The following is a 15,360-nucleotide window of genomic DNA, read 5'->3' on the forward strand; positions in this document are numbered from 1 at the left end:
CATCCCCCCTGTGGCGGGTGGGTTGGTGGGTGCTGGGGGAGGGGGCATTGCCTTCCCATGTGGCTTCCTGCCTCCCCTGTGCAGCCTGCTGCGCCTCACTGGGGGTAGGGGATGGGGCTTTCCCGTCCCCAGCGTGGGGCAGTAGTGGGGGGGGGCTGCAGGGTGGTGGCTGGGGGGGGGACAGGGAGAGCAAGTTGTCACAAAATACACCCAAGCCCCAGCTGCTCAGGTAGGTCTATGAACCCCCTCCCCCATCTCCCCTGTGGTGGGGAGGGGCACTGCCTTCACATGTGGCTTCCTGCCTCCCTGACCCCTGCTGCAGCCTGCTGCCCCTCACCACAGCCTCACTGGGGGACGGTGGGTGGGGATGGGGCTGCCCCTTCCCCAGCGTTGGGCAGGAGTGGGGGCTGGGGCGGGGGGGGGGGCCGGGGGGGAATCATAGGGTCAAACACTCACGGAAGCCCCAGCAGCTGCTAAGGTTAGTGATGTTCGTCTCCTGGCCGGAAGTCCCCTTCGCGTCTCCTCCAGTTAGGGGCAGGGGAGGGGAGGGCTGCCAAGCACGGCACGGCCCCCTCCACTCCCCTCCCACTCCTGAGGTGCTACAGCACCAGCAGCTTGCACTGCTCTTATGCTGTAGCCCTTAGGCGGCGGCAGCAGCAGCAGCAAGGGAGAGAGACGCGCGCTGTGCGCTCTTTACGTTCAGGCAGGGAAGCTCCAGGGCGGGGAGTGGGGGGAAGCTCCAGCCCTGGCGGCGGCGGCGGCGGGAAATGAGAGGCGGGGAGCGCTCCAAGCAGGGGAGAAACCTAGCTCCAAATATTGGTGGAGCAGAACCCCTGACTGTGCATATTCCTGGGGCTTTAGCCCCAGGAGCCCATATAAGTTGGTGCCCATGGCCTCCACGAGTGCCAGACTCTGACCAGCTGAACCAGGCAAGCCACGGGAAGCTTCTCAAGGTCTTCCCCTGGTGTGGGCTTGGATGCGAAAACCACCTGGCCGTTCATCAGCTGTTGCAAGAAGTGTGCAGAGTAGGAGTAGCGATGGGGCTGTAGATTTCACAGCATCTCAATTTGGGCAGCTTTCCATTCCCCTGTTCTGTGTAATGTCCCTCCCACGGGTTTCACTTGCGGAGCTGTACGACTCTGGCAGGGTGGCCATTTAGAAATCTTTTCCTTGCTTTTCTTTTTCGCCTGGCCCCAGCGTTAGGACCGTTTGGGTGTTTCAGTGTGTGTGTTTTCCCATTTGGAGGCATTTGGAAGTTTGGAAGGGGAGCTGAAAGAGGAGTATTTTTCACAAGCAAGTTGGCTTTCTGCACAGGTAGGGCCCTTGGCCGTAAAGCTTAGCTCCGTCAGTGCGTCTGCATGGGGTTCCTCCAGTGCCTCAAGAGCCCGTGCTAAACTCTCGGTGTGGGCGTTTGGCTTCCGCCAGTCAGAGTGCCATGCCTGCGTCTTCCCAGGGCCGGCTCCCGTGAGGCACGCATAACTGGGGAGGAAAGGGGTAGAAGAGACAGCAAGTGAAGCTGACTTCGAGTGGTGGTGCCCCTGGGCGGAGTGGTCCTCCTGCTCCTTCCTGTCGGAGGGGTGGGCTCGAGTGTGGGCTTGGGGGGTCTGGCTGTGGGCGGTGGGAGGATGGTGTCCAGGGATGTCCCAAAGGTCACCCTGCGCCGGCAGAGTGTGAAGCCTCTCCCCTAGTTTGGGGTGCCGAGTATTAAGCCTTCCTCTGTGGCTTGGGCTGGGGAGCATGATCCGGCGTCGGGTCCATTTGGGTGGAGCTGGCGGCCGGCAAGAATTCGGGCCATCAGGTCAACCCTCTGTGGAAATGGGGGTGAGCCGGCAGGCCTGCGATTTTGGCTTTGCGGGCGGGCAGCTCAAGCCTGGCCTCCTATGAGCCTGGAAGGCAACCGGCCGGGCTCACCCGTCTCCTCCCCGGGCCCAAGTTCCTTTCAGGCAGCAGGTGGAGCGAGGAGCCCAGGGAGGGGAGACCAAGGAGGTGTCTGGAGCCTCCTCCTGCCCGGCGCCTGCGCCCGGCGCCCAGCAGGGCTCTTGCCCGCTCCTGGCCCACCTGGTTTTGGCCTCTGCCACCCCTAGCAGTCAGCCAAGAGAGCAGAAGTCACCCTCTCCCTCCCGCAGTGGCCAGCATGGGGCTTGAACCCATGACCTTGGCGTTATTAGCACCACGCTCTAACCAGCTGAGCTAGCCAGCCTACGGGAAGCCCTTCCTTGCCTGACCCTTTTGGAAGGAGTCACCGGCTGGCGCAGGGAACGATGTGGCCTCCATTATCGAATGGATGGATCAAGATGCCATCTGCCAAGGTAGGGGAATTAGCTCAAGTGGTAGAGCGCTTGCTTTGCATGCGAGAAGCAGCGGGATCAATGCCCGCATTCTCCAGTGGCAAGGCAGCCGCAGGGACCTTCTCTTGCCCTTCTTTTAGAAGCCATGGACAGTCAGCCGGCTCAGCTCCTCCAGTGGCCTCCATCCCTCTCCCCGCTTGGCCTCCCAAAAGGCCAGCCCTTGCGGAGCACAAAGCTCTTCCACCCCGGCCCTTCTCCCCCTTGCGCTGACTGGGAGGATGGAGACAGCTGGGGGAAGTTAGCTCAAATGGAAGAGCATGGGAGAAGTAGTCAGACCCATACACACATTCTCCAGCCTGCTCTGCTATGCTCTGCTCTGCTGTGCTGGGCTGGGCTCTAGTGGGGGACCTGCACCTTTCTTTCTGAGCTCTCACTGGAGCACAATCCCTTTCCTCCTCCCTCCCTGCTAGTCTACGCCAAGCTCATTGGCCAGGAGGGAGAGCCACTCAAATACAGAATTACTCACATCCCAGGGGTCCATGAAGGGAATGAGGAGATGGGCGGGGTGGCACGCGATACCAGCTCAGCTGAGACCGTGAGACCTCGCAGCCTCCTGATCTCAGGCAGCATGGCAGCCGTGGAGCAGAGCAGAGCAGAGCACGCAGACAGCTTGGAGACAGCCAAAGCGGGGAAGGGCTGCGTTGGTCTGGAAGAGGGAGTCGGTGGCTGTCTATCCTGGCGGAGGCAGGGTCGTTTTGCTGTATGCTGGGCCGGGGGCCAGGGAGTCTGCTAGAGTTGCTGAGCTGGGCCTGCTTCTGGCTTTGCTTGGGTTAGAGGAAAGTGGTGAAGATAAGAACAGCCCTCCTGGGTGAGACCGATGGTCCATCTAGGCCACTATCCCGTCTTCTGACAGTAACCGATGCCAGGCGCTTCAGAGGCAATGGCCAGAGCAGGCAATCGTCAAGTGATCTATCCCTGCGTTGTCTTCTGAAGCTTGGTGCTTGTTTCAGGGGCTAACTCTCAGCCCAGACACACTCCAGGGAGGGAGCGTTGGTGTTTGTGCCGAGGAGCGTGGCTGGGACTCGGACCCCCTTCCCCAGCTCTGGGTAGCGCCCCCCCTCCCCATTTCAGGCTGTGTTCTGCTTAAGGCCACAGAGCCCTTGCCTTTTTTTGCCTGGTGCCTGAGAGTCAGGCCAGCTGCGGGGAATTAGCTCAAGCGGCAGAGCGCTTGCTTTGCATGCAAGAGGTAGTGGGGGACGCTGCCCGCATTCTCCGAGCCTGTCGACTAAGGGCTCCTGATGAGCGTGGTGGATGGGAGAGCCAGCCATCTGACTTTTGGCCTGGCTGCCCGTAGCGGTCAGGCCGAAAAATCAAAAGCCACCCTCCCCAGGCCCACAGCCACCCAGGGGCTCCTCTGCACCATCTTGCCTCCACGAGTGCCACACTCTGACCAGCTGAACCAGGCAAGCCACGGGAAGCTTCTCAAGGTCTTCCCCTGGTGTGGGCTTGGATGCGAAAAGCACCTGGCCGTTCATCAGCTGTTGCAAGAAGTGTGCAGAGTAGGAGTAGCGATGGGGCTGTAGCTTTCCACAGCATCTCAATTTGGGCAGCTTTCCATTCCCCTTTTCTGTGTAATGTCCCTCCCACGGGTTTCACTTTCGGAGCTGTACGACTCTGGCAGGGTGGCCATTTAGAAATCTTTTCCTTGCTTTTCTTTTCCCCTGGCCCCAGCGTTAGTACCGTTTGGGTGTTTCAGTGTGTGTGTTTTCCCATTTGGAGGCATTTGGAAGTTTGGAAGGGGAGCCGAAAGAGGCGTCTTTTTCACAAGCAAGTTGGCTTTCTGCACAGGTAGGGCCCTTGGCCGTAAAGCTTAGCTCCATCAGTGCGTCTGCATGGGGTTCCTCCAGTGCCTCAAGAGCCCGTGCTAAACTCTCGGTGTGGGCGTTTGGCTTGCGTCAGTCAGAGTGCCGTGCCTGCGTCTTCCCAGGGCCGGCTCCCGTGAGGCACGCATAACTTGGGAGGAAAGGGGTAGAAGAGGAAGCAAGTGAAGCTGACTTTGAGTGGTGGTGCCCCTGGGTGGAGTGGTCCTCCTGCTCCTTCCTGTCGGAGGGGTGGGCTCGAGTGTGGGCTTGGGGGGTCTGGCTGTGGGCGGTGGGAGGATGGTGTCCAGGGAAGTCCCAAAGGTCACCCTGCGCCGGCGGAGTGTGAAGCCTCTCCCCTAGTTTGGGGTGCCGAGTATTAAGCCTTCCTCTGTGGCTTGGGCTGGGGAGCATGATCCGGCGTCGGGTCCATTTGGGTGGAGCTGGCGGCCGGCAACAATTCGGGCCATCAGGTCAACCCTCTGTGGAAATGGGGGTGAGCCGGCAGGCCTGCGATTTTGGCTTCGCGGGCGGGCAGCTCAAGCCTGGCCTCCTATGAGCCTGGAAGGCAGCTGGCCGGGCTCACCCGTCTCCTCCCCGGGCCCAAGTTCCTTTCAGGCAGCAGGTGGAGCGAGGAGCCCAGGGAGGAGAGCCCAAGGAGGTGTCCGGAGCCTCCTCCTGCCCGGCGCCTGCGCCCGCGCCCAGCAGGGCTCTTGCCCGCTCCCGGCCCACCTGGTTTTGGCCTCTGCCACCCCTAGCAGGAAGCCAAAAGACCAGAAGCCACCCTCTCCCTCCTGCACCCCAAGGGGCCAGCATGGGGCTTGAACCCATGACCTTGGCGTTATTAGCACCACGCTCTAACCAGCTGAGCTAGCCGGCCAACGGGGTGCCTGGTTTTGCCTGACCCTTTTGGAAGGAGTCACCGGCTGGCGCGGGGAACGATGTGGCCTCCGTTATTGAATGGATGGATCAAGACCCCATTTGCCAAGGTAGGGGAATTAGCTCAAGTGGTAGAGCGCTTGCATGCGAGAGGCAGCGGGATCAATGCCCGCATTCTCCAGCGGCAAGGTAGCCGCAGGATCTTCTCTTGCCCTTCTTTTAGAAGCCATGCACGGTCAGCCGGCTCAGCTCCTCCAGTGGCCTCCATCCCTCTCCCCGCTTGGCCTCCCAAAAGGCCAGCCCTTGCGGAGCACAAAGCTCTTCCTCCCCGGCCCTTCTCTCCCTTGCGCTGACTGGGAGGCTGGAGACAGCTGGGGGAAGTTAGCTCAAATGGAAGAGCATGGGAGAAGTAGTCAGACCCATACACACATTCTCCAGCCTGCTGGGCTCTGCTGTGCTGGGCTCTAGTGGGGGACCTGCAACTTTCTTTCTGAGCTCTCACTGGAGCACAATCCCTTTCCTCCTCCTCCCTGCTAGTCTACGCCAAGCTCATTGGCCAGGAGGAGGGAGAGCCACTCAACTACAGAATTACTCACATCCCAGGGGTCCATGAAGGGAATGAGGAGATGGGCGGGGTGGCACGCGATACCAGCTCAGCTGAGACCGTGAGACCTCGCAGCCTCCTGATCTCAGGCAGCATGGCAGCCGTGGAGCAGAGCAGAGCACGCAGACAGCTTGGAGACAGCCAAAGCGGGGAAGGGCTGCGTTGGTCTGGAAGAGGGAGTCGGTGGCTGTCTATCCTGGCGGAGGCAGGGTCGTTTTGCTGTATGCTGGGCCGGGGCCAGGAGTCTGCTAGAGTTGCTGAGCTGGGCCTGCTTCTGGCTTTGCTTGGGTTAGAGGAAAGTGGTGAAGATAAGAACGGCCCTCCTGGGTGAGACCGATGGTCCATCTAGGCCACTATCCCGTCTTCTGACAGTAACCGATGCCAGGCGCTTCAGAGGCAATGGCCAGAGCAGGCAATCATCAAGTGATCTATCCCTGCGTTGTCTTCTGAAGTTTGGTGCTTGTTTCTGGGGCTAACTCTCAGCCCAGACACAGTCCAGGGATGGAGCGTTGGTGTTTGTGCCGAGGAGCGTGGCTGGGACTCGGACCCCCTTCCCCAGCTCTGGGTAGCGCCTCGCCCCCATCCCCCCATTTCAGGCTGTGTTCTGCTTAAGGCCACAGAGCCCTTGCCTTTTTTTGCCCGGTGCCTGAGAGTCAGGCCAGCTGTGGGGAATTAGCTCAGCGGCAGTGCGCTCGCTTTGCATGCGAGAGGTAGTGGGGCGATGCCCGCATTCTCCAAGCCTGTCGACTAAGGGCTCCTGATGAGCGTGGTGGACGGGAGAGCCGGCCATCTGACTTTTGGCCTGGCTGCCCGTAGCGGTCAGGCCGAAAAATCAAAAGCCATCCTCCCCAGGCCCACAGCCACCCAGGGGCTCCTCTGCACCATCTTGCCTGAGCGGGTGGAAGTGGAGCCTGGACCTGAGCTGATGCGCTGAGGGTTATTTGCACTGTGCACTTCACATGGAGGTGAAAACACGGGACACAGATCTTTGAGCACAACCCTTGTCCTGAGGAATGGAGGGGGCTGCACAAAGAGAGACCGGCTCTCCCTGGCGGGGCAGCAGCGGCTCTTCACAGGGTCAGTGCCACTGGCAATTCGTACCAGAGTTTTGCCGGCCTCCTTTCCTGGCCTGGCTCCCCTCCCTTTAGGGAGACTGGCGGCCCCAAACTTCCCAGAAACCATCATAGCGAGGCCAACCTGAGCCTAGACACCTGCTCAGCACCCCGGGGTGCAGCCCTGAACTCCGGCAATCAGCTACGCTCAGCTGCCCACCCAACAAGCGTTACACGCAGGAGCCTTCATGCCCCGTGTGTTCAGGTCCCTCCCAGCGCCAGCTTTAAACTCCGCTGCTCAGTTCTAAGCTTTGGCCACACGGGGGCAGCCTGGAGCTCAGCCAACGCCTCCCGTTGCTGGTTGCATTTCCCGCTCCTCATGGCAGGTTCACACCGCGCAGGCAGATCTCTGAACCGGAGCCGAACCGTTCCCCAAATCCAGCGCTTTAGCAGCAGCTTTGCTAGGAAAGCGCTGACGTCACCAAGTAAAGTAAGAGCCAGAGCGCTGTGTCCAGGATCTTCTATCGGGCCCCTCACCGTGGTGTCTGTCAGGCGCAAGGAGAAACCAGGGAAATGTTTTCATGGCGTTTAAGGGCAGAAGGGGCCATTAGCTCAGCTAGTCTGACCCCCGAATAACACAGAATTACACCATGACACACACTGATCCCACAGACCTTAGATAGATCAAAGCGTCTCAGCCCTCAGGAAGGAGGCTAAACTGGGTACCAGAGGCAGCGAACAAGGGGCCCCAAGGCAATGGCAGGGAACTGATGAGGTGAAATATGCCCAGATGATCCCAGCAGGCGACCCACCCCCATGCTGCAGAGGTGGGAGTCCCTGTTCCTCCTGCCCTTAAGAATCTCTGGTGGTAAGTGGGTACCCCCAGTTCCCCAGATAAGAATCCTCCATGGGATTTCCCTGGATTCACCTCCAGATAAGAACATTGTGTGGAGGGAGTGGGAGGAAGGTTGTCTGGCAGATATGTGAAGGGGGACTGTGTCTCCCTGTCTGGCCCAGGCTCCTGGGAGGAAGTGATCTCAGTGTGTCTGGCTGTCTCCATTCCTCCCACCCAGAAGAATCCCTGGTGTGTGGGTGCACCCTAGACCATTAAGGATCTCTGGTGGGTGGGTGTCTTTCTCCCCCTAGTCAGGATCTCTGGGGCATGGATGTATAAAAAGAGACTTTGACTCACCCAGGCTGGGCTGCCATCATGGAACAGACCAGGTCCTTCTGTGGAGGGTTTGCGTTCCTCCAAGGACGTGATCTCAGTGTGTGTGTGTGTCCCTGTCCCTTCAGCCCTTAACAATCCCTGGTGCGTGGGTGCGCTGGGCCCCATTATAATCCCCTCTGTCTTACCCCCCATGAGGGATCCGGTGGATGTGGGGGTTCTCCACACTACCGAGGGTGTCTGGTGCCCCTGTCCCTCCTGGTTAATAGTGGAGTGTGTGGGTGTCCCCCAGCTCGTTAAGGATCCGTGTTGTGCGGATTCCCCCGTTCTTCTCATTAAGAATGGTGGAATGGAGCATATGGGTGTGTCCCCCACCCCATGAACTAGCTCCTGTGTGTGGTTCCCCTGCCCCCATCCAGGCTCTGTGGTGTGTGGGTGTCGCTGTTCCTCTTTTCAAGATCCATGTTGCTTGGATGCATCCCTCCCCCCAAGTCAGAATCCCCAGCGTGTAGGTGCTCCCATCCCCCCAGCCAGGCTCTGCGGGTGGGGGGGGTGTGTCTCAAAGGAGACCACGTCTCACTGTCTTGCCCAGGCTATGCTGCAGGAACTATTCACAGGCATGATCCCATTACTGATCAGCACAGGAGTTTTGACCTGCTCTGTTTCCAACCTGGGCCGGTTCACCCCTCCTTAGGCAACCTGGGGACCCCAAGCTTCCCCAGGATCACCATATTGATGCTGAACTTAGTGCAGACACCTGATCGGCACAGCCCCCTGCAGCCCAGAACTCCTGAGCTCAAGCAATCCGCTGGCCTCAGCCTCCCCAGGAGCTGGGATCACAGGCACCAGCCACAGAGCCCGGCTTGCTTTGCAGTTTGGCAACTGGAGCTTTAAACTCTGCTTGTGAGCTCTGTGCCTTGGCCAGACGGGGACAGCCTGGAACTGGGAAATGCTCCTGCTCCCCCCACCCCCGTCTCATGTTGAGCTGCAGGCACCGCTGTCCTGCCAGGTAAGATCCTGGATGTTTCGGTGCCCCCTTTCCCCGCCCAGGTGTCCGGGTATCTCTGCCCCCCATACAGAATCCTGGATGTGTGGGTGTCTGTCCCTCTGCAGAGGATCCCGGAGTGTGGATGCCCTTGTCTCCCCCTACAACATCCTGGGTGTGTGGGTGCGACTCTCCCCCCCGTAGATCTCTGGTGGGTGGGTCCCCAGGGTGTGAGTGCTCCCATCCCCCGATACAGGCTGGGGGGGGTATAACTGGCTCTCCCTGTCCTGCCCAGGCGGTGCTACAGCAGCTGTTCACAGGGGCAGCAACCCCACTGTCACCCTGCAGCTTTAACCTGCTCCAGGGGTGACCTGCTTCACCCTCCTGTGGGAGCCCGGGGACCCCGAACTGCCCAGAATCACCTGATTGATGCCGAGCTTAGCACAGACACCGGCTCAGCCTGGCAGGGTGCAGCCCTGAGCCCTGACAATCAGCTGCCCTCCGCCTCCTGCTGCACAGCGAGGGTCCCACGCGAGAGGCTTCGTGCCCAGTTTGTTCAGGAGCATCCCAGGCTCCAGCTGTAAACTCTGCTGGTCAGTTCTGATCTTTGGCCACACGGGGGCGGCACTAACGGTCCCATCTAAACGCTGTTTGCGTTCGGCCCTTCGGATCGCAGATTGTAACCCGCGGGCAGATCTCTGAGTGCAGCCAAATCCCTCCCCAAAGTGAACATTGAAGCAGCAGCTCCCATTGGAAAGATCAGGATTTTTGCCTTTAAAAACAAGGGAAATGTCTGCAGCGAGAGACTGAAGAAGCTCAATTGATTTCATTGACTCCATGAATGTTCCTCTGTGTCCCCCTAGGACTCATGCCCCACTTTTTGGGGACCACTGAACCCTACTCGCTAAGCAGGGGCTAGTGATGCCAAAGCCCAGGGAAAGGGAGAACAAGTGTGGGGCCCCCAGCGCTGGAGCCATGTGAAGGGGCTGCAGGAGAGGGGCAATGGCTGGTGGCCCAGGGAGTTAAGGGCAAAGGGGGCACAGGAGGGGCAGGAGTTAGGGGTGAAGGAGGCGTAAGGGTTGGGAGTGCAGGAGCTAGCGGTAAAGGGGGAGTGGGGATCGTCCAGGGGCAATGGGGAAGTGCCAAAGTACAACTTTGCCCAGGGCACCATTTCCCCTAATGCTGGTCTGAGCAAACAATTGGAAATGACCCTTCAGTGAGACCAGAACCATCGTGTAGAAAAGCCCCTTTGTTAAGTGGTGGTGGCTGAGGGCTTAGGGAGATGGGTTAGAAAGCAACAGGCATTTGTCTGTGGAGGTTTGATTCTTGCCTGCTAGGCCAGGCTGGGGTGTGGTGTCTCCATGGCTGTACTTCCAGTGTCTGATCTGCCACAGGGAGCCAAGTCTAGACATACTCAGAGGCTCTATGCCAGGGTTTCTCAAACTTCCTTTCACTACAACCCCTTTCTACCAAAAAAAACAACTTACTACATGACCCTAGAAAGATGCACCAAGCACCTCTACACTGAGCACAGGCAGAGGAGACAAAGCCTGAGCCCTGCCCCAGTTAGGGGTGGGCAAAACCAGAGCTTGAGGGATTCAGCCCTGGGTGGTGGGGCTCAGACTTTTGGTTTCAGCCCCAGGCACCAAAAGTCTAATGCCAGCCCTGGTGACCCCATTAAAACAGGGTTATGACCCACTTTGGGGTCCTGACCCACAGCTTGAGAACCACTGCTCTATGCTGAGGGAGAGAGTTTTCCTGTGGGTGCAGTTAATCCACTTCCCAAGAGGTGGCAGCGATGTCAGTGGGAGAAGCTATATCGGTGGGTGTGCAAGCTGTGGTGTTTACCACATTTAAGAAGTTTAATCAAACCCCATTTTTAAAACCACCTGTGGTCTGGGAATGGCAAAGGACCTCGATGAAGCAGGGTCTGTCCTTCAAAGTGCTGGACATCACAGTTCCATAGTCCTGTTGTCATGGGGATATTGCTCAGTGTTAAAGTGCTTGACTGCAGTTTAAGTAGTCCTCAGTTCAAACCCGCGTGTTCTCTTATAACCCTCTTTTTTTTTAAAAAAGGAAAACATTTTCATTTCCATTTTCCATTCTGTTCAGGGCTCCTCTCTACAGGAGTGCTTGATATCAATGTAAACACTCAACATTTCACTGTCCAAATGCATAAAAACCTAGCAAAGCTGTCCATCAGCTGAAATCAGTTCCAATCCTCTAAGTGTCAAATTATGTTTTCATCAGTTAAACAAAGGTATCATATGAATGTACATTTGCAGATCCCTCTTCTCCAGGAGCTATGTTGTGCAGAAGAACAAGAACCACATCCAGCTGCAGTTCAGGAGTCTGATGACCAAAGAGCCACGAAGTGTTCTGAGGGCTGGAGAAAAATGCCTTCCTGGTGTTGGGAGGGGAACAGGAGAAAGGACAAAAGAAGCAAGAGACAAAGAGAAAGGAGGGAGGGATGGATGGAGGAAAAGGTGAAACCAAAAGGACAAACCCTAATGACCCCAGTGATTCTAAGGGACAAAATCCCAGGTGCGCAATAAAATTCTGCCTCCGTAAGCTCGTGTTTTCCATGCCTAGAATTCAATGATCACCAGATGGATCAGACTGAACAGGTTTCAAACCTCGAGGAGGCTCTTACCTTCTAAACAGGGACTTCTGTTTACTAGTAAAATCACTAAAAGGGAAGGAGAAAACTCGAAAGAGGTTCCTCCTGGCGCTCACGTGCCTGAACCCGAATACTCTCTCAGTCCTCAAAGAGAGACCTGGAGAAGGAGACTTGCTGAAGCAAAGCCACAGGGGTCTCTGAGGTTTCCCTGGCCCCTCGCCCCTGTCCTGCCTGGCTGATGTCAGCATCTCTCTGTGAGGTCACCACCTCCCCACCACCTTTGACCAATAGTCTGAGGTCCTGCAAAAGACCTTTGTGATGTCACTGCCACACCCCTCCCTTGCTGTGCTAATGTCCTGCCCCTGGCCAGGCACTTGGGAGGTTTGAGCTACTCCCTGTGGATCACCCACTCAAGGAGCGTTCGTTCTAGGAAGCAAGCCGGCTAGACAGGAAAACATCAGACGCTGCTCCCAATGCTACACTCCGTTTTCAGAAATTAGTCGACTTTATGGCCAGAAGAGACAACTAGAGCATCTTATTTGACCCCCTGCATATCACAGGCCTCCTGTATGACACAATAGCTACTTTTGGGGCAAACACATTCCAGAAAGGCATCTAGTCTTCATTAAATGATATCAAGAGATGGAGAATCCACCACTTTCCCTAGAAGACATTTTTCTCCAGCCCTCAGAACATTTGGTTGCTCTTTGCTATTGAACGAGCTCAACCTGTTTAGATTATCAAAAGAAGATTGAAAGGTGATTTCATTGAAGTGTTGAAGGTCCTTAATGGAGAGAAAAGATTGGGTATGAAAGGGCTCTTTAATCGAGCAGAGAAAGGCATAACAAGACCCAATGGCTGGAAGGTGAAAAGAGACAAATTCATATATTACATCTAAGGCACAAATATTCAACAGCGAGGATGATTCACGACAGAAACAAGCTCCCAAGGAAAGTGGTGGATTCTAATTCTAATTCCTTATGAATATTCTGTGTGTTTGTGTCTGCAGGGAGGAACATGCCATATGCCCAGAGGACTTTATTCCTCCAGTCTGCAAGGACAGAGGGGATGTCAAGGAGTTGCTCCTTCAATCCCCCCCACAGAAAGGCCCTTCTTAGGAAAGGCAAAATCCTGGAGAGAAAGAGTAACACTGAACAAGACTCCAGAAAGACAGATTTTTATACTCACAGTGAGAAGTTTTTCACCTGACCAGGGACTTGAACCCTCAGATTAAAAGTCTGATGCTCTGCCAACTGAGCTAGCCAGGCTCACATATGAAAAGTACAAGTTGGTGCACAGGTGAAGCTAGTCAAGAAAAAGCGAGACACCCACAATAGGGGAAACCTGCTGCTCTCTCTCTCTTCCCAGCCCTGGCCTGGCCTGGTATTAGTGCTGGTTAAAAAGATGGGAAAATATCGGCATCTACCAGCCATTCATAGCTGTACAAGACTCAGGCACAATACAGAGGTGCCCATCTGCAAGTGCCAAATGGTTGGATTGGCTAACGCAGCCTGTAGACGTCCAGGGCACTCTGGGATACACAGCCAAGTGTCCATCACCATCGTTATTTCAAAGGGATAATGATAATGGTAGCAAGGTTCACAACTGACTCAGCAGTTGCATACAAAGGTGCACGTTTGGCAGTTACGTTGGCTCTGGTTGGCCACCCCGGTCTAGATGTAGAAGTTACAACATTTAAACTTGAAAGAGGGGCCAATTTCCCACCTTTACATCCAAACACGATGAAGGTAGCAGATAGAGCCAGAGCAGGTTGTCTATGGGACCAAGTATATGCAGAGTATCCTCAACAGAGGTTTGTTCAACCTGTTCTTAAAAACCTCTGAGGACAGAGACACCACAGACGCCTTTGGGAGCCTATTCCAGAGCCTAACTGCACTCAGAGTCTGACATTGGTGAAGTAGGAGGCTGAGAAAAACAACACTGGCTGTCAGAAAAAAACAGCCCTCCCTGGTGCTTTAAGCAGTAGGTTCTGGTGTTTTAACAGCCATGGCCTGGGTTCAATTCCCCTAACAACCAGAAGGTTTTTCAATGAAAATCTCCATTCATTTCGCATTTGAAATGGAAAGGAAAAGAGGGCTTCTTGTCCTTATTAACAAGGCAAAGAATGACTTTTTTCTCAGTAAATATTTTTAAAAGGCACTGACTCGACCTGAAGATCTCATTTCATTTGTATTTACAATGGAATGATTCTCTCTAAGATAGACAGAAATTCTTCAGCTAGACTCAGATTCCACGGGAATACGAGAAGCGATAGTGTATAACACCTGCCTTTTTCCGGACAACAGTGATGTCCAAGTTTTCCATGGACATTTCCCTTCCAGCCCCTCAGGCCCCATCCAACAATACAAGAAACTGAAATGCACAGAAAGTTTCTCACCATAGGATTCACTGACCAGGTCGGGGGAAAAGTTTTGCCATTTGAAGATGTTTGAATTCCCTCCAACTTCTCTCATACAAATGCTAAATAGTTGGTGGTGTAATGTTACAGGAGAGGTTGAAATTAGGCTATTTCGTCAGATAGAAGACAGTGATTGTGTCAGGAGTGGGATGTGAATGGAGCCTAGAGCAACAAATGACAGTGTTAGGGGGCTTATTCCATCACCCTCTTACTTCCCTGGTCCTTCTCGCATGACCAGAGAGCAACAATACCCAAAGTCCAAAGGCGCAAACAATTCGATGTTTATTGGGGTGAACGTCCAGCAAGCATGATTCCAGTTTCCTTCCTTAGTGTTCCCTTCTCAGCTCTGACACCACAGAGCCTTGCCTGTGTCCCTGTTTCTGTTCCCATCCCCTGTTCCCATTTCCCCCTGTAGTAAAACATGATCCCAATTCCCCCATCCCCAGTCCCTGTTCCCATTTCCCACCGCCCCCACCGCCTTCCTGATTGACTGCAGACTATATAGTAAAACCTGAGTTCTGCTTAGCTATTCCTTAACCAATCATTTTACTGAAATTTAAATAACCAATCCTAACATATTGTAACATGATTATTTAACCAATTATATTCCACCACCTTCATTGGTTTACACCCAACAAAATTAATTATACAGCAGACAGAAACAATCACAGAACCAGACAGAGACCATGCAAATAAACATACAAAACAATACAGAAGGGAGGATTTCACAACTACATCTATACAGACATAAGGATTTTCCAGCTGTGTCTATTGATAAGTGAGTTCTTGCCAGACAGGATGCTACCAAACTAAGTTTCCCTTTCTCTGGAGGTGATGGAATATCAGGACAGGATTGTATTCCTAACAGCCCAATAGCACCTTATTTCAATGTGACTAGTTGGGAATGTGAGGATGTGACCATACACTTCCCACCTTATGGCTGCCTTTGCTGCTTAGCCGAAGAACCAGGCCTCAGACTGTCACAGTAAGAGAAGGCCATTACACAGGCAGACAGTGATTTTTTTATTCTTTCTTTTATACCTTTATAACTAGCTAAGTGATAAAAATACACCTAAATTCTTAAAGTACAGGCCTTTGCAGACAGCCCTGAATATCTGTATCCTAACAGTCCTCGAGGTCAGGCAGCCTCTGGGTAGGTGAGTGGGGACTCAGATCTTTCCACTGGCCAATTCCACCAGGGTTGTATATAAAGCAGGGAAGTTCCCCACAATAGCCGGACCAGATGCCCCCTTTACACTTGCCCTCTGTTGTCATTGCTTCTCTCTCTCCCTTCCCCCCCATCTCTGATGCTCTCCCTCCAGGCTTTCTCAGCTCCTTGCCCCACAGCACTTCCTGGAGGCCAGAGACTGCGCTATCTGCACCTGCTCCTGTGGATGTGGCCTCTCTCCTGATTGCTAAGGAAAGGAACCTTTCCAGGAAACCGCCACAGCTTCTGGGAATCCCTGTGTGGCTGTGAACAGAGTTT

The 15,360-nt window shown here is 55.0% G+C and overlaps 2 non-coding genes across 2 annotated transcripts; both read right to left on the reverse strand.

Annotated features, from left to right (window-relative positions):
* Positions 1-2,126: 2,126 nt before the first annotated feature.
* Positions 2,127-2,200, reverse strand: TRNAI-AAU. Its single transcript has one exon. It is a non-coding gene; the product is annotated as a tRNA-Ile (tRNA).
* Positions 2,201-4,953: 2,753 nt separating this feature from the next.
* TRNAI-AAU lies at positions 4,954-5,027 on the reverse strand. The gene has a single exon. It is a non-coding gene; the product is annotated as a tRNA-Ile (tRNA).
* Positions 5,028-15,360: the final 10,333 nt, after the last annotated feature.

Source organism: Mauremys reevesii, linkage group 12 (genome assembly GCF_016161935.1).
Source record: "Mauremys reevesii isolate NIE-2019 linkage group 12, ASM1616193v1, whole genome shotgun sequence".
NCBI classification, from domain to species: domain Eukaryota; kingdom Metazoa; phylum Chordata; order Testudines; family Geoemydidae; genus Mauremys; species Mauremys reevesii.